Source organism: Rattus norvegicus, chromosome 20, assembly GCF_036323735.1.
Source record: "Rattus norvegicus strain BN/NHsdMcwi chromosome 20, GRCr8, whole genome shotgun sequence".
Taxonomy (NCBI): Eukaryota; Metazoa; Chordata; class Mammalia; order Rodentia; family Muridae; genus Rattus; species Rattus norvegicus.
In genome coordinates this window covers 21,919,818-21,942,878 of record NC_086038.1, presented here as the reverse complement: position 1 = coordinate 21,942,878, position 23,061 = coordinate 21,919,818, and the positions used below count along the sequence as shown (strand labels likewise).

Genomic DNA, 23,061 nt, shown 5'->3' with positions numbered 1-23,061 from the left:
GAATGTCTACCACAGTTTTAACCACTGCCAATAGTACATTGTTGGTATTATGCAAGGTGTTAGGAAGCTTTTGAAATCCAAGGTAAAGCTGTCGCCACACTGGCTTAAAGGGAAGCCTCTGGCAGATGGAGTGGAGCCAAAGAGAATCACAAGAGGCATTGAGCTAAAACATAGAGGATAACAAGGTAGGAAAATACTGAAGAGACAGGAAACGTGGAAAGGCAGAGAGAAAGAGAAGGAAGGGTGACCACTGACTGACTCTCTGTCCTCCCTCTCTCACTATGCCCCTCCCCCTTCCCTCACTATCCCCCTCCCCCTTCCCTGACTATCCCCCCTTTCCTCACTATTCCCCTCCCCCTTCCCTCACTATTCCCCTCCCCCTCCCCTCACTATCCCCCCCTTCCCTCACTATCCCCATCCCCTCCCCTCACTATCCCCCCTTCCCTCAGTATTCCCCTCCCCCTTCCCTCACTATGCCCCTCCCCCTTCCATCCCTATCCTCCTCCTTCTGCCCCTCCCCCTCCCTCTCCTCTCAATAAAGCCAGTGGGTTAAGGTGCTTGCTGCCAAGCCTAATGACCTGAGTCGATTCCTGAGACCCTCATGGTGAAAGGAAAGAGCCACATGTACTAAGTTGTCCTCTGACCTACACACACACTCAATAGCACCCATACATGTGCCTGCACGCACACACGCATAAACAAATGTGATTTTTATAACTCTTTTTAAAATGAAAGTAACAATGAGTATTCCTCCTCAACTGATATTTATCCCAAATCCTCAACGACGGTGAGCAGTTCTGAATAACTTAACAAATTTCCTAACCCAAATCCTTTCATCTATAGCCAAAACACTCAAACCTTTAATAGAATAACAGTGATCATGGAATTACCCCCAACATAAACATAGAAATACTGCTGACTTTGCTGCCCAGACAACAGACAGCAGGACAGTTGCTGCCTTGACTGGCCAATGCAGCCTGGATGACTTGGCCCCACTTCATGCCACTGGCCAAGGAAAACCTCATATCAGGTTCCTCACTCTCAGCTGCTTGTCAACAAATTCCTCAAGACCTTTCCTTCCAGTGCTGTGGTTGTACAATTTGACTTTTGTCTTTATGACCTCTGATGTGAAAGTTGTCTATGCCCTTGTCTCTGCTCCCCGGCACCTTGCAGTTTGAGGTCATTATTTCGATTTTCAACTCTTTCTACTCTATATATTCTTTTTTTTTCTTTTCTTTTTCCTTTTTTTTCGGAGCTGGGGACCGAACCCAGGGCCTTGCGCTTCCCAGGCAAGCGCTCTACCACTGAGCTAAATCCCCAACCCTACTCTATATATTCTAATTCTACAATTGACTCAAACATACCTTACTAACAATGCCCCTAAGTTCATCTAAATATTAAAAAGTCAAAGATGTAAAGAACTTCTCTCCAAGATGAACTATAATTATTGATTGTTTTATTGACCATCCTGAAAGGTGGGAAGGTTGGACATGTTAACAATGATGATGGTGGTGGTGGTGGTGATGGTGGTGGTGGTGATTGTAAGGGCTGACCATAGTGACGACAGTAGCTCTTAATCACCATGCACCAGTCCTTTGGCCAAATACTCTGTGTGATCTCGAATTTAATTACGCATCAATCATATTAGTAATTGCCAACTGTTATCCCCATCTTACAGTTCAGGAAAGTGAGAATCTCTGAGGAGGCACATACTCGATTATACTTCGATTGTACTTTGAGGGAGAGACAGAGCTGAAATTTTAAGCCAGACTGTCTCTCTCCAGAGCCAGTGTCTTAGGGTTTCCATTGCTAGGAGGAGGCACCATGACCACAGCAACTCTCATAAAGGAAACACTTCATTGGGGCTGACTCACCATTCAGAGGTTTAGTCCATTATCATCATGGTGGGAAATGTGGCGGCCCACATGGTGCTGGAGAAATATCTGAGAGTTCTACATCGGACCGGCAAGCAGCATGAAGAAAGAAAATGGCACTGGGACCGACTTGAGCTTCTGAAACCTCAAAGTCCACCCTAAGTAACATACTTCCTCTCCAAGGTCATAGCTACTCCAACAAGGCCACATTCCTAATAGTACCACTCCCTATGAGCTGATGGGACCATTTTCATTCAAACCGCCACAGCCAGAAGGTATGGGAAAACCCTAATAATTAAGAGTCTACCATTGTCTACATAGACTTCTAAGCTCTGAAAATTGCTGAAGGAAAGCTCCAGTCTCAGATAGTATGCAAAAGAAAACGGTGTTTATTCTGCAGAAACAACCAGCATGCAGGAGTCAACCATTCTCTAAAATGGCAACCCCAGATAAAGGCACACAGGCCTTCTTATAGGGAACCAGGGGAACTCTCTTGAAGAACTAGGTAATCTAAAATTTCATTGGTGGGTGCTAGAGGGTCACAAGTGATCAGTGGTCTATATTCTTTTTTTTTAAGATTTTATTTATTTTATCTATGTGAGTACACTGTCACTGTCTTCAGGCACACCAGAAGAGGGCATCGGATCCCATTACAGATGGTTGTGAGCCACCATGTGGTTGCTGGGAATTGAACTCATGACCTCTGGAAGAGCAGTCAGGTGCTCTTAACCGCTGAGCCATCTCTCCAGCCCCAAGTGGTCTATATTCTTATGCCATGAGCATTCAATCATGTAATGAAATAGGGCCGTCCAGCACAGACAGCCCATTCTGAGATAGTCCCATATTTGTGGTTATCCTTAGGCTGTTCTTTGGGAGAGGGTTTTATGATCTTGTTCTGGATGTTAGGGTCTGTTCTTAGAGCTGGTGTCTTATGACCTAGGCTCTGGAACTTATAGTCTATTCCTGAAGCTGGTGCCTTGTGGCCTTTTTTGAAATCAGGCCTGGTCCTCAAAACGGAGACAAATGAGGTCCTTAAATGGGGACAAATGGGGTTTATATGGTCCTTTCAGAACTAGCCCTTAACAGGTGAAATGCCACACTTGTGTACGTGTACACAGATATGCATGCAAGTACACATTTGTGTTGAGGTTTACCTGTAAGCAGAGTCCAGAAATCAGAGCAGGGTGTATTGTTCAATTGCCCTAAACCTTATTTGTTGATAACAGGTCTCTCACTTAACTGGAAACTCACTAATTCACCTAAAATTGCTGGCCAGCAAGTCCCAGAGTGTCAGCCCCATCACATGCTCATACACACACACACACACACACACACACACACACACACACACACACACACCATTTTTATATGGGTGCCAGGAATCAAGCATGGGCCCTCATGCTTATATAACAAGCACTTTAGGAACTGAGCCATCTCCCCAGTCCACAGATATTACTCTTAAAGTATATTAGTATTAAAGCATACAAAAAACAATTGATTCTCATTCATTTCCCATTATCTGACTTTATCTGCTTTAGGCAGAATATCTTAATAACCAAGTATTTGCATAATGTCCTTATTTTTATGTCCTTGAATCTAACCAAATGTTTTATGGTAGTTCCCATCCCTCTAATAGCATCCAATCCAATTAGCTCTATGTTAATTTTAGGTAACTTGGGATCTTCAGCGCCGTATGATGAAACATTATACATCATAAATGAGTCAGAAAGAGAAGGAGCAGTAGACAAAGAAAGAAGTCAGAGGCATCTCCTTACACTTCTGTCGTTAAGAGAGTCCTAATAGTAACGGGAGCAGGTAGGATTGAGAACGAATGATGAGGATATCCCTGAAGGTATGCCGAGTTAGCCTTTGCAACTTTACTTCACACCCTTTTTCTGGTGGGTTTTTCGTAATTTAATCAAATCTCCCAGATCTTTAAGGGAAACATTGCAAAGATCACTGAATATATTCCATTAAGGCTGAAGAGACAGCTCAGCAGTTAAGAGTCTTTCCCGAGACAGAAGTGTGGTGGCATTTGTCTTTAATCCCAATACTCTGGAGCCAAGGCAGGCCGATCCCTGTGAACGCAATATGGCCTATATAGGTCCCAGGTCAACTTAGGCTACAAACAAAAATCAAAACTGAGGGGGGAGATGTTTGGGGACTAGAGTTGAGGTCCCCACTAGCCACATAAAAACTGGGTGTGTGGTCCTGAACATATTTGGAACTGAGAAGGGCAGAAGAAACAGGATATCTGGTACACCCAGCTTACCAGGAAAAAGGATTTGCCTCTCAAAGAAACAGGTTGAGAGTGATAGAGGAAGCGATGCCTAATGCTTTTCCCCCGTGGCCTTTGAATGCAGATACATACGTGAGCACAAGCGTGCACGCACAGGGGAGAGGGAGAGAGAGAGAGAGAGAGAGAGAGAGAGAGAGAGAGAGAGAGAGAGAGAGAGAGAGAGAGAGAGAAATTCCAGAACAGGAAGAAATTGGGATAGATTAAAAGGACCCTGCACTATCACATCCTTTCTCCATGGCATACAAAGTATCCTTTCTCCATGGTGTACCACACAATCTTTCTCCTTGGCATACAAAGGTTGCAGCATTCTCCTCTGCTTGCAAATGCTCATTCTCCCCTGAGGAAACTGAACCATCCCACCTGTGGGCACCTCCCCCATGCAGATTCAGACAGACAACGAACAGAGTCCATGTCACCGCAGCGATTAGAATGTTTACCCACTCCAGTCATTATGAAGTTGTAAACATTTGTATAGAGGAATTGATCATAAGGTTTTTGCATCTTGTTGACTCATCTTTGGGCCCAAATCTCCTAGCACAGAATCTAGCCTCTTATAGCTGAAAATAGTTGTTTTTGTATCAATAAAACAAAACAAGCAAACAAACAAAAAACAAAGCCGGTTTCAAAGCAGTTCCCTATGGCTCATCCTTGGGGACACATCTCTTCTATTTCAAAACTCATGCAAGCTTGGAAAATTTTTAATGGAAGTCTGTTTACTGCTTTAGTATGCTATAGACTTTTCATGTAAAAATCTCAAATGCCCAAGAGGCGGGGGTAGATTCTTAAACACAGGCTTTATCATTTGCCTGCATTTTCTGCCTCATATTGGAATGAGTTAGTGGAGATAAGACTTACGGGGAGAGAAAGAGGTAATGGACCGAGACAGCCTTGAGGACACATTGGAGCAAGGCTAACTCATCCCTCATGAATCACCTAAAGATGTTTACCAGACTCCAAGTGTTACCTTTAAATGAACAAATAAACCTCTGGTTTATGCTCGGTGATACAGGGGCCAAGTACCTTCCCGCAAAGCACACAGATTTACACAGTTCACCTAGTTTACAAACAATAATCACCTTCTTTATTAAAAAAAGAATATCCATAAGTGTGTATATATGTATATATATTCCAATATATGAAAATATTGAAATTCCCTCCCCCTCCAACTCCACTCCCCCTCCCTCTCCCTTCTCTCCTCTCCCTTTCTCTCTCCTCCTTGCTCTCTAGCCCTCTCTCTTTCTCTTTATATAACTTTATTTGAAGCTTCTCAGATTAGATTTTTTCCATTTGCAATATATAAATATATTGGAATATATATATATGGATATATATTCTTATACATCTGAATATATATTCCAAGAAAATCTTCTCATAATTCCATCTACTGATACATACTTTAGCTTAAGAATATCAAATGTGAGGCTGGAGAGATGGCTCAGTGGTTAAGAGCACTGACTGCTCTTCCTGAGGTCCTGAATTCAAATCCCAGCAACCACATGGTGACTCACAACCATCTGTAATGGGATCTGATGCCCTCTCCTGGTTTGTACTTATGTATAATAAATAAATAAATCTTTTTAAAAAGAATATTAAATGTACTCTAGTATCAGATTTTAAAGATGATGGATTCACAAAGCCAATTCTCTCTCCAATCACCTACTAGGCAAAGTGAGTTCTTTGGAGACAAAGCCAGGTATCAAAACCTTCACATCCAGCTCCTTACCCTGACTCACTAAGCACTTAGCAAATATGCTTGGATGAATTAAAATGTATCCATAGTTCTTCTAATATCATAACTAACCGTATTGAGTTACTATGTGCTCTAGGAGTCCATGGTCTTGGAAAGCCTCCCTCACATAGTTCTGATGATGCCTCGGCTCAAAGTAGCCCAGGTTTAATTATTTGCCCAACACACTCTCCACCTTAGATCTGGGTAGATACCTAGGGTCTCTCCACCTCCAATAGCCACAAGGCACTGCTCTTTCTTTCTTTTGTAATTATTCTTAGAGAATTTTATACATGTATACAATGAAAAATAATTGCATCTATCCTATACTCCCCTCAACCCTCTTCGAACTCTCCATGGATCTCTCGAAACATGTCTCCCTCCAAATTCTTGTTTCCTCTCTCTTTTTTAAATAACCACTAAGCCCAAACCGTACTACTTAGACGTGCTTGGATCCGGGGCCATTCACTGTAGCAAAGGCAACTACGTCTGCAAAGAAGAATGATTCTTCTTTCCTTGGCAGCTTAGTGGTGGGTCCTCATGAATGAGATAGCCAGGCTGATTCCAAGACAGACTTTGAGTTGGCGGTTAAGGAGACCAGGCCTAATATGCTTTAAAAGGAGCCTGCAAGTTCACTTGGTTGTCTCTCTGCTCTGATAATAGGAGAGAGCACAGCAGGCTGGACTTCTGCAGAGTAAACCACTCTTTGCATTTGCATGCTATTCAATTCCAGGGTATCATTCTTCGGTGAATCCTGGACCCTTACATGAATAACCCCCCTTTCTGGTCCTCCAAGCGAAAATTTGGCTAGCTTGATCAAGTGCAGATCTTCCCGCAGGCATCCACAACTGCTCAGAGTTCATGAGTTTGATACGGACATTCTTTCAAAAAGTCAGGATTTCACACCACTCCTTCCCATCTTCTGGCTTGCTTTCCTTCACCTGGTACTTATTTATAGGACTCTTCTTGCTCCCTCTCCCTCTCTTTCTCCCTCTCCCTTCTTTCTCTCCCTCCCCTCCCCCTCCTTCCTCTTCCCTCTCCCTCCCCTTCCCTTTCCCCTCTTCCTCTCCCTCCCCCTTCTTCCTTTCCCTCTCCCTTCCCCTCCCCCCTCTCTCCCCTTTTTCTCTCCCCCTCCTCCCCCTCTCTCTCCCTCTTCTTCCTCCCTACCTCTCCCTTTCCCCCTTTCTTTCTCTTCCTATAACTTGATTTGAAGTTTCTCAGATCCCGGTGTTTTTTTTCCCTTTGCAGAGGTTTTGCCTTGGAGCAGTTCCCCCACCCACCCACTGATTCCAAACAGAGGCGAGCAGTGCTCTCATTACCATAATCACCTCATCAGTCTACATTTTAATGGAGGCGGCTCCTTAAACCCTTTTCAAAACCCAAATCAGAGAGTGGGTTTTAAAACAAACAAGTTAGCACCACTTTAAAGCCCATTTCCAGTCATTCTCACATCCTTAGTGCACACATCCTTTCAAACATCAGAAGCCATTCCCGAGGGGAGGGGCACCCCGAGGGTTTTCTGATCGGCAGGAAGCGTGGTTGAGATGGATTTGTTGAAAGGATGCATTACGCCATCTCACACTCCTGCCAAAAGTCTTTTTTTTTTCATTAGATTTCTAAACTGAAGATGCATTAGGTTTGTTTTTTTAACCATAACGATCAGAAACGTTCTACGAGAGAAAACGAGAGAGTCAAATGATCCTATGCTTTAGTGCCAAAGATGAAATTGGGCACCTTCAAGTGGAACTGGCTGAAAGTCAGACAGGAAGATGAGTGTGTAATGGGCTAGCGAGCAAAACCAGAGTCACGAGGCTCCCTCACACTAGGAGCTAGCCTTCCCCAACAATCCCTTTTTCTGTATCGCTCTTTCTCATTCATTCTGTCGACAACAACAAAACCCTTCCTTAACTCTTTTACTACAATCACAAACCTTGACAGGCAGGCTCCTTCCAAACCCGTACATAGACTCTCGAACCTAAAGAGTTATGAGGGTATCTAATCCCAGCTTCCCTTTAGTTCAAGAATCTATTCTCTGGTGTCATTGACGAAGGGACGCTCAACATAATTCGGCTTCAAATTTTTCAAGGAAATATGGGAGACCAACGTATAGGGCCCATTAAAGGGAGGCCAAGCAGTTTCTGTCATACCGTCTTCTCTAAATTGTACTGCAGACAGTGACATAGAGATTTGAGACATTGAAAGATTTGTTACCGTGGCACAGCTAGCAGATGTATAAGGAAAGACTCAATAAATCTTTGAACTACAGATTTGTATTTATCTCTCCCAATGGCTGCCTCCCTGGTCTGAGTCAAGTGACTCTTCATTCTTTGCATGGTGTTCCCCTGTTCTGGGACTGTGATGGTGATTTAAATTTTCACCACCACTGGAAGTGGGAGGTGGTTCAGTTGGCAAAAGGCTTGCCACAGGTTTTCGATCCTCAGAAACCATAAACAAATCCAGGCCATGGTGATATCAGTTGATAGTCCCAGCATTTGGAAGGTGGAAAGAGGATCCCTTGAGCCAGCCAGTGACCAAGACAGCTCAGTCAACAGGTTCTCCAGGGCAGGAGTGAAGATTAAAAAGAAAAAAACAATTAGACGACACTGTAATGTAAGATTCAAACTTAAGGACAAAGGCCGCCTTAGGGAAACACCAGGTGGCTGCAACTTTAACACACTATCCAAAGAATTTAGGATAACACCCTGTTGCAGGAAATGAGCTAACTACCCTTAGCAGTCCCCCATCTGCGTGCCAAAGAGATCTCACCATTGAGGAATGTGAGGGTCAATGTGCTTCATCAAGGACCAATTCATGCTGTTGCCAAAGGCTGTCCTCCACACATGTATAAAAGGTGTGTGCTTTTGTTACTGGGGGTCGCTTCTGCCCCGATTGCGGAACGATCCCAGTGCACTGGATCAATAAACCTCTTGCTTATTGCATCACTCTCCACCTCTGTGTTTTTGTGAGTGAGACTTCCCATATGTAGGGCTGATCGGGTCCTACAGTAGCATGATCCCAGCCAGTTCTGAGGCTGAAGCAGGTTTATTATTTTCCAGTCTGCTTTTATACCACTTTAAGAACATGCAAAATAATAAGATCAGTTCTGGGTTAAGAAACGAGCAAGGCAATGAACAAAATCCTGTAAACACCTTTCTAGGGGCTAGTCAGGATGATCAAGACAAAAGAGATGCCACGCATGCCTTCACTGAGCCTGCTCTGAGATTTTCATTAACTCAAATGAAAATGTTCTTAATCTGGGCCTATTTCCTGAGTCCAGGCCCAAAGTCAGATGCCCACCTTGAGTTTACTTCTTTTGTCCTGGCCAAATTCTCGCTAAGAATCTAGAAGCAAGTGACCCCAAAAGGCTCTTCACAAGCCAGTATTGCTTAGACAGTGAATTCCAGGTCCCAGTGAGAGAGAGAGGAAAGGGAAGGGAAGGAGGGATGGGGGAGAAGAAAGATTGCATGAAAGAAAAACAAAAAAGAAAAGAAAATGAAGGTTAATGTTTCCTGAGAAGCAAAACTGAGGCTCTAGTCTCTACATACATGCACATATGAGCATACATATATCCACAAATTCATTAAGGAATATAAAGTACTCTGTATACTGTTTTTACCCTTAAATGGTGCTTACTACATAAAAGTTATTAGTTGCCAATAGTAACCCATTTGGCTCCCGTAACAGTCATAATGGGCACTGTTGTAATATGATGCCCCCATCCCCCCATTTCACAGGTGAGAGGCAGAGCTGGACCCAGAAGCAGAGCTGAACCTGAACCATGAACTAGTCTGTGTCCAGACTCCACAGACCACCCGGCTTCACTTCAACTATAAACATCCCATTCTTGTCTCTCCACCAGCAATGAGTTAATCTCCTTTCAACCAACACCTGTCCAGGTTAGCTTCGTCACCTTGACACAGCTTAGAGCCTGAGAATACTTCCATTGAGGAGTGTGACTAAAACAGATTGGCATGTAGCCATGTCTGTGGGGGGTTGTCTTGGTTGTTAGTGGAGGTAGGAGGGTCCAGCCCACTGTGGGTGGCACAATTCTCTTTGGCAGCTGGTTCTAGGCTGTATAAGAAGGCTAAGCAGGAATAAGCCAAAATGCAGCATTCCTTTGTTTCAGTTCCTACCTTGACTACCCTCAGTGATGGACTATGACTATATACTGTTAATGTTTGATTGACAGAAGCTTAGCCCTTGCCTCATGCTCACGCTCACTTATGGTGATGGACAGAATGTTTGCCCCTCCCTCATCTTCCTTCTGCCAACACTCTTGTAACGAGGTAGATGCTTGCCCCCTATTTGCCCTCCTACACACAGCTGATAATGGACTGAATGTTTATCCTCTGCAGTCTGCATGATGGACCCCAATCCAAGGGCAACTGTATTTAGATGAGGATGCTTTGAGAGAAAAGCAGGTAAGCACTAAAAGGACCAAAGTTGGCACAAGACACACCAAGCCTAAGATCTCAGCACAATGGAGATTTATTTGCCCCAGAGGAACAAAGGGCAGAAATAAGAGACAGCGGAAGACAGAGGATGGGAAAAAGGACAAGAGAAGGGTTTTTGTCCTGGAGGGATAAAGGACTGCCTCTAGATAGAGGGGAAATGGATGTGACCCATAGTCAAATGACAGTTTATAAAAGGAAAAGGGGAAAACCCATATTAGGATTTTGTTTGTTTTGATTGGGCATGGTGATTAGATGAGCCAAAAGGGAGCTTTTGATTGCTGGACTTCTGATACTTTGATAGCTAGACCTTGGTAGTCAGCCTCAGGAGGAGAAAGTGTCCAAAAAAGGGTAGCTAACTTTAGGGCTACAATCTAATGTTTTTTAGCAAGGGCAAAACGAGTAAAAGGCAAAACCTATCTGTGCCATGTTTGCATAAATGGGATTAGTGTCCTCATATAAAGAGGCCAGGCAGCTTCCTAGCTCTCTTTACGCCATGCTAGGATACAACCAGAATATAGGCCTCCAAAACCCAGAAGCACGCCCTCAACCAGAACCAACTAGGCACTTCAATCTCAGATGTCCAGCATCCAGAACAACGAAGAATGTATTTTTTAGGATTGATAAGCCACAGCAAGTGTAACATTCTATTACAGCAACACAGACTACGACACTTGGGCTAACTATCTCAGAGGATGCTGGAGTCAATCAAGTCCCTCCTTCTGCACAGGAATACTCACACTGCTTCCACCATTAACCGAGTTCAAACAATGAATCAGCCTCCATCCCTGGACCTCAGGTTCTTAGAGACCTACTGGGCCCTGACGGTAACACCATTATGTCAATAACAAGCATCACTGAAACTTGTGATTTAATCATACTTATCCAACTATTTTTCTGTCTCTTTCCTCCCCCACCTCCTCTATTCCCACAAGTCTGTTATTATCTGGCATGGCTGACCTTAAGAGAAAAAAAAAATCTGAAGAGACTGATCTAATCACCTGAGCCTCTACAGAGAACCCTCTCTGGCTGATAATAGACACAACCACATGTAGAAACCAGACATTTGAAATGGTGCCAATGGCTTGAAGATGGAAGGACTGACACAGTCAGGAATGTACATGGTATCAAAGAGCAGTAAGGGATCCCCAAATAGCTAAGAACGAGAGCTGGTGGGGAGACTGGCCCCTAACTGCATTAAACTCTACTCTGCAAGCACCCTAAATGAACCTGAGGAGCTGTCCTACCCCCAAGACTCCACATAAGGGTCAATTGCAATGACTGATACGATTCTGTAGCAGAAAGTCCATCCAGGCTGATGCACTGTAAAGAAATGCTCATGTGTCACCGTACAGAAGTGATCATTGTTTGGAGAGACGGTCAGGTTTACCCTGATCTGAACATGGCACACAGCAAGACATCTCACGGACTCTGTCTTATTTTCCTGATTGCTGTGATAAAGTACTCTGAAAAAAAAAACAACTGAAGGGGGAAAGGACTTAGTTCAAGAATGTAGCTTATCTTCACAGTGGGAGAGTCAAAATGGCAGGAGCTGGCCACATGACATCCACAATCAGGAAGTTGGGAGCAAAGAATGCATGTTCAACCTACCCTCTCCACCCACGTAGTCTAGGATTCCCCAGTCCAGGGAATGGTCCTGCTCACAATTAAGATGGGGCTTCCCACATCATTAACCTAATAAGATATTCATAAGAGCACCAACAGGCATGTTCAGAGGCCCATCTCCCAAGTGGTTCTAGATTTTCTTAGGTTGACAATCCTAACCCCCACAATACCTATTTATATGTAGTCATATGTACGTGTGCATGTGTGTGTGTTTGTGTGCACGTGTAAAATCTAAAATAATCATATAACTTAAAACTTTATTGAAAGCAAGTCTATATTCCTCTTTAAACCAATGTGTGACCACATGAAATTCTCCAAGGACTCCTCAATATTTATGAAATGCACATTTTCTCCTGTCTTTGTTAGGGCTACTATTGCTATGATGAAACACCATGACTAAAAGCAAGATGAGAAGAAAAGGGTTTATTTACACTTACGCTTATGCTTCCATATCACCGTTCATCACTGAAGAAAGTCAGGACAGGAACCCGAACACAGCAAGGACCTGGAGGCGGGAGCTGATGCAGAGGCCATGGAAGGATGCTGCTTACTGGCTTGTTCCTCCTGGCTTGCTCAGCCTGTTTTCTTCTAGAACCCAGGAGCACCAGCTCAGGGATGGCCCCACCCACATTGGGCTGGGCTCTCTCTCATCAATCACTAATTTTAAAAATGCCCTACAGGCTTGCTTACAGCCCCATCTTATGAAAGCATATTCTTAATTGAGGATCCCTCCTCTCAGTTGACTTTAGCTTGTGTCATGTTGACATAAAGCTATCTAGCACAGGTATGTGTATGTCTATACCTTCCCCCCCTCCCCCCTCTTACAAAACAATTATTGGAGACCATTTCTCCACCCCCCACTTCCACCCCTACCCTTTACCCTACCCCTACCCCTACCCCTACCCCTACCCCTACCCCTTATGCAAATCATGTACGATTACTGCTGCCTTGACTGTGGATGCCCCCACGGCTGTAGAGTTTACTGCTGTGTTTTCTTACCCTTGGTAGACAAGAAGGCTGGAAGGAATCTTGGTGCTCAGTGCAGGCAGGACGAGAAAATGCAAGACACTCATTCTTGCACTTGGCACTAGGTGTTTGTCAGAACCATTGCAGCGGGGGAAATGAATCTGTCGCTGGCAGCGTTTTCATTCTGGATAGCCCTAAACAGGAGCAGCTGGGCTGAGATTGCCTCGGCGGTGTGCACAAGGGACTTTTACAGCTGTCACATCTAAGCAAGCCTTGAAAACCATTTCTCAAAGCCAGACTTGTTTGAGACAAGCATCTGGTGACAAATGTTGAAAGAATAACAAAACCCTTCTGTACTGTGGGTTTCTTGACCTTCGTGTTTATTAATGTTCAACTTCTCCCTCCCCTCCCAATTTCAAACCCTCACCACTAGGCAATGCTTAAAAGAACGAGCTTCTAGAGAAGTGAAATCAAGCAGATTCCTATGCTTCTCTGCCTGACAAAAGCCATCCCATTAAAAAGTTAACACATCAATTGGAGAAGGAAGTAGAGAGCATATTTGCTCAATTCTCTGGTGGACATCGGCTACTCTTTCATCGAACCCAATTCAAATACTGAATGCTAAATCCCTTTACAATTAAGTTTGTCAGCCAAGAGTAGTGTGTGCAGAAATTTTTTAAAGCATAGAAATGCCTTCATAGACAATGAAGATTCAAAGTTTCCTGGACGGAAAGGTTAGCAAACTTCTCCTCTTCTGGCCTGGGTAAAGTTGGTCACTTGTTGGTTTCTCCACCATTAAGACGGTTGAACTCAACTTTATGCAGTAGAAAGAGCAAAGGAAATTGATTCCTAGCATTTGGGAGATGGGAGCAGGAAGACCAAAAGATCAGAGATAGCCTGGGCTACATAGACTCTCAAAAAAAAAAAAGGTTGTGGGAAGGAGGTCAGGGCTGGGTGTGTATCTCAGTTAACAGAGTGATTCCTTTGAATGCACAAAGCACAGGATTCATTGCCCATCATTACGTAAAACCGGATGTGGTAGCTCATGCTACTAACCCCTACACTCAGGAAATGGAAGCAGGAAAATCAGGAGTTTAGGGTCATCCTCAGCTACTAGTAAGCATGAGGCCAGCCTGGGCTACATAGGACCCTGCCTCAACAACAACAATAACAACAACAAAACAGAAATGAAAAGAAGAAAGAAAACTGACTCTGTGGGGAGAAAAGAAAAGGAAACAAGAGGTAAGTTCTCTGATGAGGCAGAATTCTGATTAGACAAGAGCGTTAACAAGTGGTGGCCATGTCCTAGGAAAATTTGGTCCTGGGTTAACTCAACAAACGAGGGCAGAATGAAACTATTGCTCTTCACCCATGCCACCAAAAGTCAGGAAAGAAGGAAGGACATAGCAACCTTAACTGCCATGCATTCCACTGTATTCTTGGGTCCCAATACTATATCTTTTCGGGGATTTCTTTGAAGTATCTGAAATGAGCAATTTACACAAGAAGTCCTCTTATCCTCTAACATGACACCCAGCTATAGTCAAACTTCCTAGTAATGGGAAGCCAAAGAGTTTGGTTAAGCCTCCAAGAGGCATCCAAAGAAGCAGAAGGCTCAATACAAGCTTTCACCTCAAGCTGTGGAGAGTTCTCCTATTTACCAGTAAAAGTAGACTTGTACACCTTACTAAGCCATCCTGTGTAGGCAAACACTTCCCCGTCTTTTCTCCTCAGCACACATAAATAGAAGCACAAACTCAATCACCTAAAACACAGACGTTTGCTATAGAGGAAGCAAGGTATCCTTATCCATCGGCTTAACAACTTGGTCTTAAGTCCTAGCCAGTGTTCCCAAGAACAGCAGAACTGGTACTGGTGGTTGGTACCTGAGTGAAGTCTTTCCAGGTTCTTGGCAGACGTGTTCCTGAATGTCTTTGCATGAAGATGGGAGGTTTCATGGTGCACCTTGGTACACCATGTACCTTGGTGCAAGTTGGTGGTCCAAAGTTGCCAACAGGCTGCTAGATGTGTTAGTCAAAGAGGGGTGTGTGCATGATACCTTCAGGTAAGGTTCTCATGATGCCAAGTGGATTATTAGAAGAAAGGTATATGAAGACCATGCCCAGTGGAGTCTTAGGTTGCTAATCTATTCCCTAGGCTTAGCTGTCTTAGAATTTAAAAAAAAAATAGAAAGAAATTGAGATGAAACACAGAAAGATTAGGGAAATTGCATTGTGTGATAATGAATGCCAAAACGTCCCACCTTTTGCAACCAGGGAACCAAGGGAGCTGCTGGCTAAAAGCCGGTGGTCTGAGGTCCTAAGAACATGGGACGGGGATGTCTAAGAGCAATGTTCCAACTCAGAACAGAGTGCTATGACCCCTCTTGTCTTGTCTACCCACATTGAAGACAGCAGTTGTTATGCCCAATGGACTCATTCACTCTCCCACATTTCTGGAAATTCTCTCACAAACACACCCAGAAAACTAACCTCTCTAGATACACTCCCACAGATATATGCAGAGGTGTGTTTCCGTGGTGATTCTAAATTCTATGGAGTTGAGAACGGAGATTAACCATCATGGTGGCTATATATAACAACTGGTTTGAGAGGGTTCAAGAGTGAATAAAAGACTAGTCCACTAGTCAAGATGGATCTACTTTCTAGAGAAGAATACTATGATACTTAGAAAAAAAGAAAAATAAAATTTCTCATTCTCTACTTTTTAGGGGATTTTTTATTCTCTCTCTCTCTCTCTCTCTCTCTCTCTCTCTCCCCCTCTCTCTTTCTCTCTTCCCCTCTCTTGGTGTGTGTGTGTGTGTGTGTGTGTGTGTGTGTGTGTGTGTGTAAAACTCTTTTGAGATTTACCACAAATAAAAGCAAAGCAAACAGGCAGCAATTATGTACAGTCAAGTACATTTTTATCTCCCCATCTATGAAAAAAAGGTATTTACATTAAAATGAGAAAGACTCAATAAGGAGGTTAAAGATCATTGATACAAAAGAGGGGGAAAATGTATGGACAAAGTCTTCAGTAACCCCAAAGCTGTTTGAATTGCAGTGTGATGGCAATAAGTAAACTTTGCTCTGAAGACAGCTAATATCCAGAGATGGAGAGGAGTACAGGCTGTTATACAGAGAAATACAGACATTTTCTTACGTTCATTTTGTTTGCCTGGTTTTATCAGGGAGATAAAATATGCCAGCTGAGGGAAGAGGGTTGGTCCTCTGGGGAGAGAGAATGTAAAATGTGGACTGGATTCTGGGGAGCCTAGTAGATGTTTGTGATCTTGTATGTACTCTGATAGACACTTGCTCAGAATCCGTTATTCCACAACCTTCATGGATTCGCTTTCTGGGGTAAAACACTGTGATGCTTAGAAAATCCTATACAAGGAAAAAAAGAAAACTAAAACCTCTCATTCTCTACTTTGTAAAGGAATTTTCTTTTCTCTCTCTCTCTCTCTCTCTCTCTCTCTCTCTCCCTCCCTCTCTCTCTCTCTCTCTCCCGCCCCTCCCTCCCTCCTTCCCTCCCTTCTTCTTCTTCTTCTTCTTCTTCTTCTTCTTCTTCTTCTTCTTCTTCTTCTTCTTCTTCTTCTTCTTTTTCTTCTTCTTCTTCTTCTTCTTCTTCTTCTTCTTCTTCTTCTTCTTCTCTCTCTCTCTCTCCCCCTTTGTGTGTGTGTGTGTGTGTGTGTGTGTGTGTGTGTGTGTGTGTGTGTACTTGTATTTGTGCAGATGTCCAGAGAGGCCAGGAGAGAGCATCAGGTCTCCTGTGAACTGCCTAACATGGGTACTGGGAACCAAACTGGATCCTCTATAAAAGCAGCAAGCACTCTTAATTTCTGAGCTGTCTCCCCAGCACTCTTCTTCTCTACTTTTATTATCTCCAATGCGTTTATTAATGATGAATGAATGCGAACTCTGAAGTAAACTGTTAGAAAAAATGGATACACTAACAGAGAAGGAAAAATACTTGCTTTTCTAAGTTTCTAAAATGATGCCTAGCATACAACTAGTAAATGTGCAATAAACAATGAAAAGCCTAAACATTGAATGGGTGTGCATACATGTATGCTACACATACCATGTAGTGTCCTGGAAGCATCTACTTTCTGGCCTCTAATAACAGGGAACCCTAAAATCTCAATGCAATTGTAATAATGTCATCAAAAATACAATCTAATAATTATCTAATAACTTCATCATAAACATCAGCCTTTGAGCATTAAATTATTTAAATGTCCTGTTTATATAATTTTGTGATTAAAAAATAAATTTTTAATCCTAACATTTTGTTTCACTGTTTGACACCTTTAATAAGGCCAGAGAAAATAAAATGAACAATTTATGCTTAAAAACACAGATCTCAAAAGAGTATGTAAGAGACGTGAATTATTCAACACTCGAATTATGGGTTTGTCGTTCACACTTTGGAGTCCTTCAGAGCTTAAAATGACACTAGGTTGTTTTCTAATGCTGAGCCATGGTGGAAAGACTCTCTCAACCCCTGGTTCTTCTAGGGGCTGTCAGATACGTTTCTCTGAGCATATCTGAACCCTCTTGTGACTGCTGTCACTGCTCTATGTTATAATAGCAAAATCTTGAAGATCTTATCCTTGCGAGCTGGCCATGTTGGAGATCCCATACACACCCAACCCCCACTTCCTATGTAGTCTCATCTTTATAAAATGCTGCTCTCAGAGATGTGCGCCTGTTTGTCCGTAAGCTTAGAGGCCCAGACTCCCTGAACTACTTGGTACCTTGCAATCTCGCAATTAAATCTCATGATCAGACCCTTGCTGTTAGAAAGGGTCTCACTCCACCAGAAACTTGCCAAAGATCTCTTCCTTGAGTAATGACACTTTCTTTGTAACAGCCCCAGGACAACAACCGGTGCCTGGGGATTGGTATAAATTTTGAATAGAAGTGCAATTCTCTAATTAAGTAACTCGTATAATAGAGTTTTGCCCAAGGCTGGCCAAGCATAAAATCTTGTAACAGCATTTTTTTTTAAACTGAAGATTTTATTCTGTCTCCTTTGACTTCCCACCAGGAAAATCAAGGAGCTGGAGAAAGGGGTGTAGCAAAGACCAGAGGAAATAACAGAATGTGGTTGATTGAAAAAGGCATGAAACCAAACCAAGAACCACACTGCGGGTAAGGAGCACATTGCTAGACATTGTTACTAAGTCTCTATCCCTTACAAAGATAAGTTTCTGTTTACTACATTGTTAAGGAGCCACATTGTTAGACACAGTTACTAAGTCTCTATCCCTCAGAAGGATAAGTTTCTGTTTACTTACCCTAGTGTATCCTAAAAATCTTGTTTTCAGCCTCCGCTGAACTTGTAACTTGTCACTGTATGTCCACTCCTTTGCCTTGCTAAGCTCCTGACCACCTTCCATGACACCCCTTCCACCTGATGTGTTCCTGTTCTTAGCTACTCCACAGACAGCCCTGAGACCTCCGCCACTCGCCTGTCCAGGTGCTAACAGCCAATTATCTCGGCAGTTTCTTTTCTATCAACCCTAACCCTTCCCCATAATGGGAATCTCAACAGCCAGTGAAGGGATGATCTCTGAAACCCTGACTTATGGGGAGGCTGTCATCTGATTTTCTCCAAGTCCCTTGTGCACTTCTGAATACATCTCCCTTTCATCGGAGAGTTGTGAAAGTGGTTTTTCTCTCCCTCGTGTCTAACAAAGACCCTACGAAAGTGTTCTAGAAAGGTTCTAGACCAGCAGAGGAAGGCAGCTCAGTGCTCAGAGTGATGGGCAACTCAACCCATCCACTCTTCCTTTGTCCTCATATAGGAATGACTAAGACTGGCTCTGCGTGGTTGAGTTAGAATGACCACAAGCGGGGTTGGGGATTTGGCTCAGTGGTAGAGCGCTTGCCTAGCAATCGCAAGGCCCTGGGTTCGGTCCCCAGCTCCGAAAAAAAAAAAAAAAAAAAAAAAAAAAGAATGACCACAAGCTCATAGAAATACCAAGCTGCACAAGACTTTATTTATTGATGTCAGATGGCCCTTTAAAAACTGAAGCTTTGGGGTTGGGGATTTAGCTCAGTGGTAGAGCGCTTGCCTAGCAAGCGCAAGGCCCTGGGTTCAGTCCCCATCTCCAAAAAAAAAAGAAAAAAGAAAAAAAAACTGAAGCTTTGAGAAGACAGCAGACTAAAAAAAAAGCAACTTTCAATGCTAGAGAGATGGCCTAGCTGTTAAGAACTCTTACTGCTCTTGCAGAAGACCCAAGGTGGGTTTCCAACACCCACATGTTGGTTCGCAACCCTCTGTGACACATCTTCTGACTTCCTTGGCCACTAGGCACACACATGGCACACATACATGCAAAACACTAATATACATAAAATAAAAATAAGAGAGTCTTTTTTTTTAAATCACTTTGCACAGTTGAGAAGCGGCGGTCTGTGTGGTCAGGGAAGACTGCGTACAGAACTTGCCTTAGCCTTGTAATTTTCCTCTCTAGTGAGGAGAATCGGTTCAAATTGCTTGCCGTGCCTTGGAAGTAAACAGTGGCAATTGCAATATAAATAAAACGGTTTTAAAAATGTTATCAGAAAATGAAACATTAGTGGAAAATTTTCAAAGTATATTGTTCATTTGATGTGGTGGGTGTGGTGGAGAAGAAAAAAAAACTCTGAATATTTAAATATGGGGCATAAAAAGCCTGCTTTTGATGTTTTATAACTGAAGCTCTGAAACATGTAAAACCAAGGGAGTGTAGTGGTGTGTGTGTGTGTGTGTGTGTGTGTGTGTGTGTGTGTGTGTGTGTGTAGTAACGTCTGGGCCCCCCTCCATGTCGCCATTCTCTTCCTACCTACTGATTTTGTTTACATCTTTTATGAACTCCAGGAATACATTTTTGCTTACATTTTATTTATTTATTCCTGTGTAAGGGTGCATGTGTATATCTGCATTCACACAGAGGGCAAAAGAAGGCAATGGAAACCTCCTCTCTCACTCTCAGCCTACTCTCTTGAGACAAGATCTCACCCTGAACTTGGGCTTTCTAATTCCTTCCTTAGGCTGTCAGTCAGCAACCCCTGACTGCTGTTCTTTTCCTCACTCCCTCCCTCAGAGACGGGCGTACAGGCCTATGTGTGGCACCCGGCTTGTTATTATGTAATATGATAATGAGGCTTGATCTTCATAATTGGGCCATAAACACTCTCAAGCACTGAACCATCTCTCTAGCCTCAAGTTCTACGATTAGATTCTTCCATTCACAAATGCTTCAATCATTAAAGGTCACTAATTCAAATTCTTAATATACCCAGAATATCTATACACACAACACATATGAGAACAAAGAATGTTTAATGTCAAGTGTGAAGTTCTCACATTTTATTAATTGCCTTGGATGGGGCTGACGTTGACAGTCGCACCTTTGAGTTGACCTAAACAAGTTCCCCCTTGCTCATTTGGGTCATATATGTCTTAATTCTCTTAAAATTCTCCGTGCGATTTGTTAAAGACACCAATTCATTTGTCCCTAGGATTTCAACATTCAGGACCGGATATCGTGGCACCTCATTGCTATTAAACAGTTCTTATCTCTACAGTTCTTATAAAAGCAGAAATTAATTTGGAGGGCTTCGGAGAATCAGGTTAAGAACTGGCAGGAAAATTCGCAGCCTGCTGGGAGCTGGTTTTACGATGTTAGGAAGAGCAAAAGATCTAATGTCTCTGCTTTTGAGATCAACTCTTCAGTTTCACCCTCACAACCTTCTTAAGCCATGAAACATTTCCCACCAGCATTTCAGGAAACCATCTTACTGGGCCTTTGCTAAATGTCAACTGGACAAGTCATTTGCTTAAAGAAAACACACAAAAAACCGCTAATTTTTAATTTTACCATTCTTTCTTTAACTACTAGCTAGAATTTCATGTTTCAAATTTCTCTTTGTTAATCCCATGGCTTCCCTAAGATTAAGTCTGTTTAGAGAGGACAGGAAAAAATATTTGATGGTTTCCTTATATGCAGCTATTTTTCCAACACTGAACTAGTACTTTTAACATAAGACAATTACTGTTATTTTGATGTGCAATTTTTTCCCAATATAAGAAATAAAAGCATTTTGGGTTAGTCCCTTTGCCCCTTCGACACAGCACAAGTGTAACAATATGTCATTATGACAAGTTATTTCAGTCTTCTGTTGTTTATTTCCTATGCCAGACCTCAGTCAGCATTCTCCAAGAATGGTTGGTTAATTTTAAGCAAGCAGAATTACTAACTGCACTCTAAGTGCTTATCACTACACTGTCAGGTAAGTGTAGCTCTCAACCCTCACCAAAGAAAATATTGTTTTGCAACAGGTAGAGACCGTTACAGAAAACCATAGCTGGTCAAAGGACAGAGAACAGCTTACCATCTACAATGGATTCATCACAACACAGTTAGGTCCTCAACGCCTACACCTGGGTTTTGGGAGCATCAGGGAAGAAGAGCCTGACAGCCAAATGACCAGGAAATCTACTGTGAGACTCTGTCTCCTAGAAATGACAGAGAAGCTTGACACCTCAACAATGTGGCTGCCTGAGTGAGTATACCAACAGACATGTTAACACGGAAGGGAGGAGATTCATGTTGCCCAACAATGAGACAAAGGACTACAGGCAACTAAAGGATGCTGAGAGCAGAAGACTAGTTCTCCTCATAGATGAGCTCCCTGGTGGTTGGCCTTGAAATCATGTACATACACAGGTTATACACATATGTGTGTGTGTGTGTGTGTATATGTACATGTATATGTATGTGTATATATATGTATATGTATGTGTGTATATGTATACATATGTGTATATATACATATATGCGTGTGTATATACATATATATGTGGTGTGTGTGTATTTATATGTACATGTATATATATGTATATATATGTATATGTATGTGTATATATGTATACATATGTGTATATATACATATATATGTGTGTATATATATGTACATGTATATGTATGTTATATATGTATATGTATGTGTGTATATATGTATACATATGTGTGTATATATACATATATGTGTCTGTGTGTATATATACATATATATATGCGGTGTGTGTGTGTGCGCACATGCAAGTAACAGTTAAAGAAAAAGAGGCTATGAATTTGAGACGGGGAAGGCATAGTAGGTGCTGGAGGAGGAGAAAAAGAAGAAAATTGTGATTATATCTTGATTATGAAAAATAACCATTTAAAATTTTTGTTCATTCATTTGTTTGTTTTGTTTCTTCAAGGCAGGATCTTGCAACTCTATGTAGACCAGGCGGGCCTCAAAGTCACAGAAATCTGCCTGCCTCTGTCTCCTGAGTGCTGGGATTAGAGGTGCAGACCTGATCTGTTTTAAACTTTCAAAAAAGAATTGATGGTTAGTTTTAATAAGGTTTTGTTTTGTTTTGTTTAGAGTCCTACATTGGAATGGAAGGCACCATAATTCTTAGCAGGTTTAACTGACACAGAAAACAATGTTTCTGCATTAAATCTATCCAATAGTCTCATGACACTGAAATACTCTGTACCCGTGCTGTCCAATATGATCACCTGTGGCAACTGAGCTCTTGAAATATCACTACTGAGGCTGGGAATCTAAATATCTTGTTTTACTTCCTTTTAATTATTTTTAATCTAAATAGCTGCATTTCAGCACTTGTCCTGATATTAGACAGCTCAGCTCTACGCCACAGGAAGGCCATGGAGCTCCTTCGATTTGTTCCCCATGGAGAATTGGGCTCTCTTCTCTCTTCTTTCATTAGTCTAGAACCTAGGCTCAAGATAATGCGCTGGTAACTGACTCTATGTGCAATTATATAAAATCATCAGGGTTGTGATGAAACTTTGAGGTCTAATTCATCAACATCCTTCTGGCTTTACAGGCATTTGCAATTCTAACTCCCCTGGTGGCTTCTGTGGATGTCCATCCTGGCGAAAGCTAAGCGTAGGAAGTCCAGCTCTACTGAGAGTCTAGCTATTCTCACTAGAGGAGTTCCATGCAAAGACAGAAGAGACTTCCACCTCATCCCCCAATGAGTACCCAGCTTCTGAATCAAGTCCACAGGGATTCCCCAAACCAGTCCTTCTGAGTTCCTTGTTATATG

At 42.5% G+C, this 23,061-nt stretch overlaps 1 long non-coding RNA gene across 1 annotated transcript; it reads left to right on the top strand.

Annotated features, from left to right (window-relative positions):
* The first annotated feature begins 9,616 nt into the window (after positions 1 to 9,616).
* Positions 9,617 to 21,498, top strand: LOC102552132 (uncharacterized). The gene is made up of 3 exons (XR_597397.4): positions 9,617 to 9,795; positions 17,998 to 18,101; positions 21,280 to 21,498. It is a non-coding gene; the product is annotated as an uncharacterized LOC102552132 (long non-coding RNA).
* Positions 21,499 to 23,061: the final 1,563 nt, after the last annotated feature.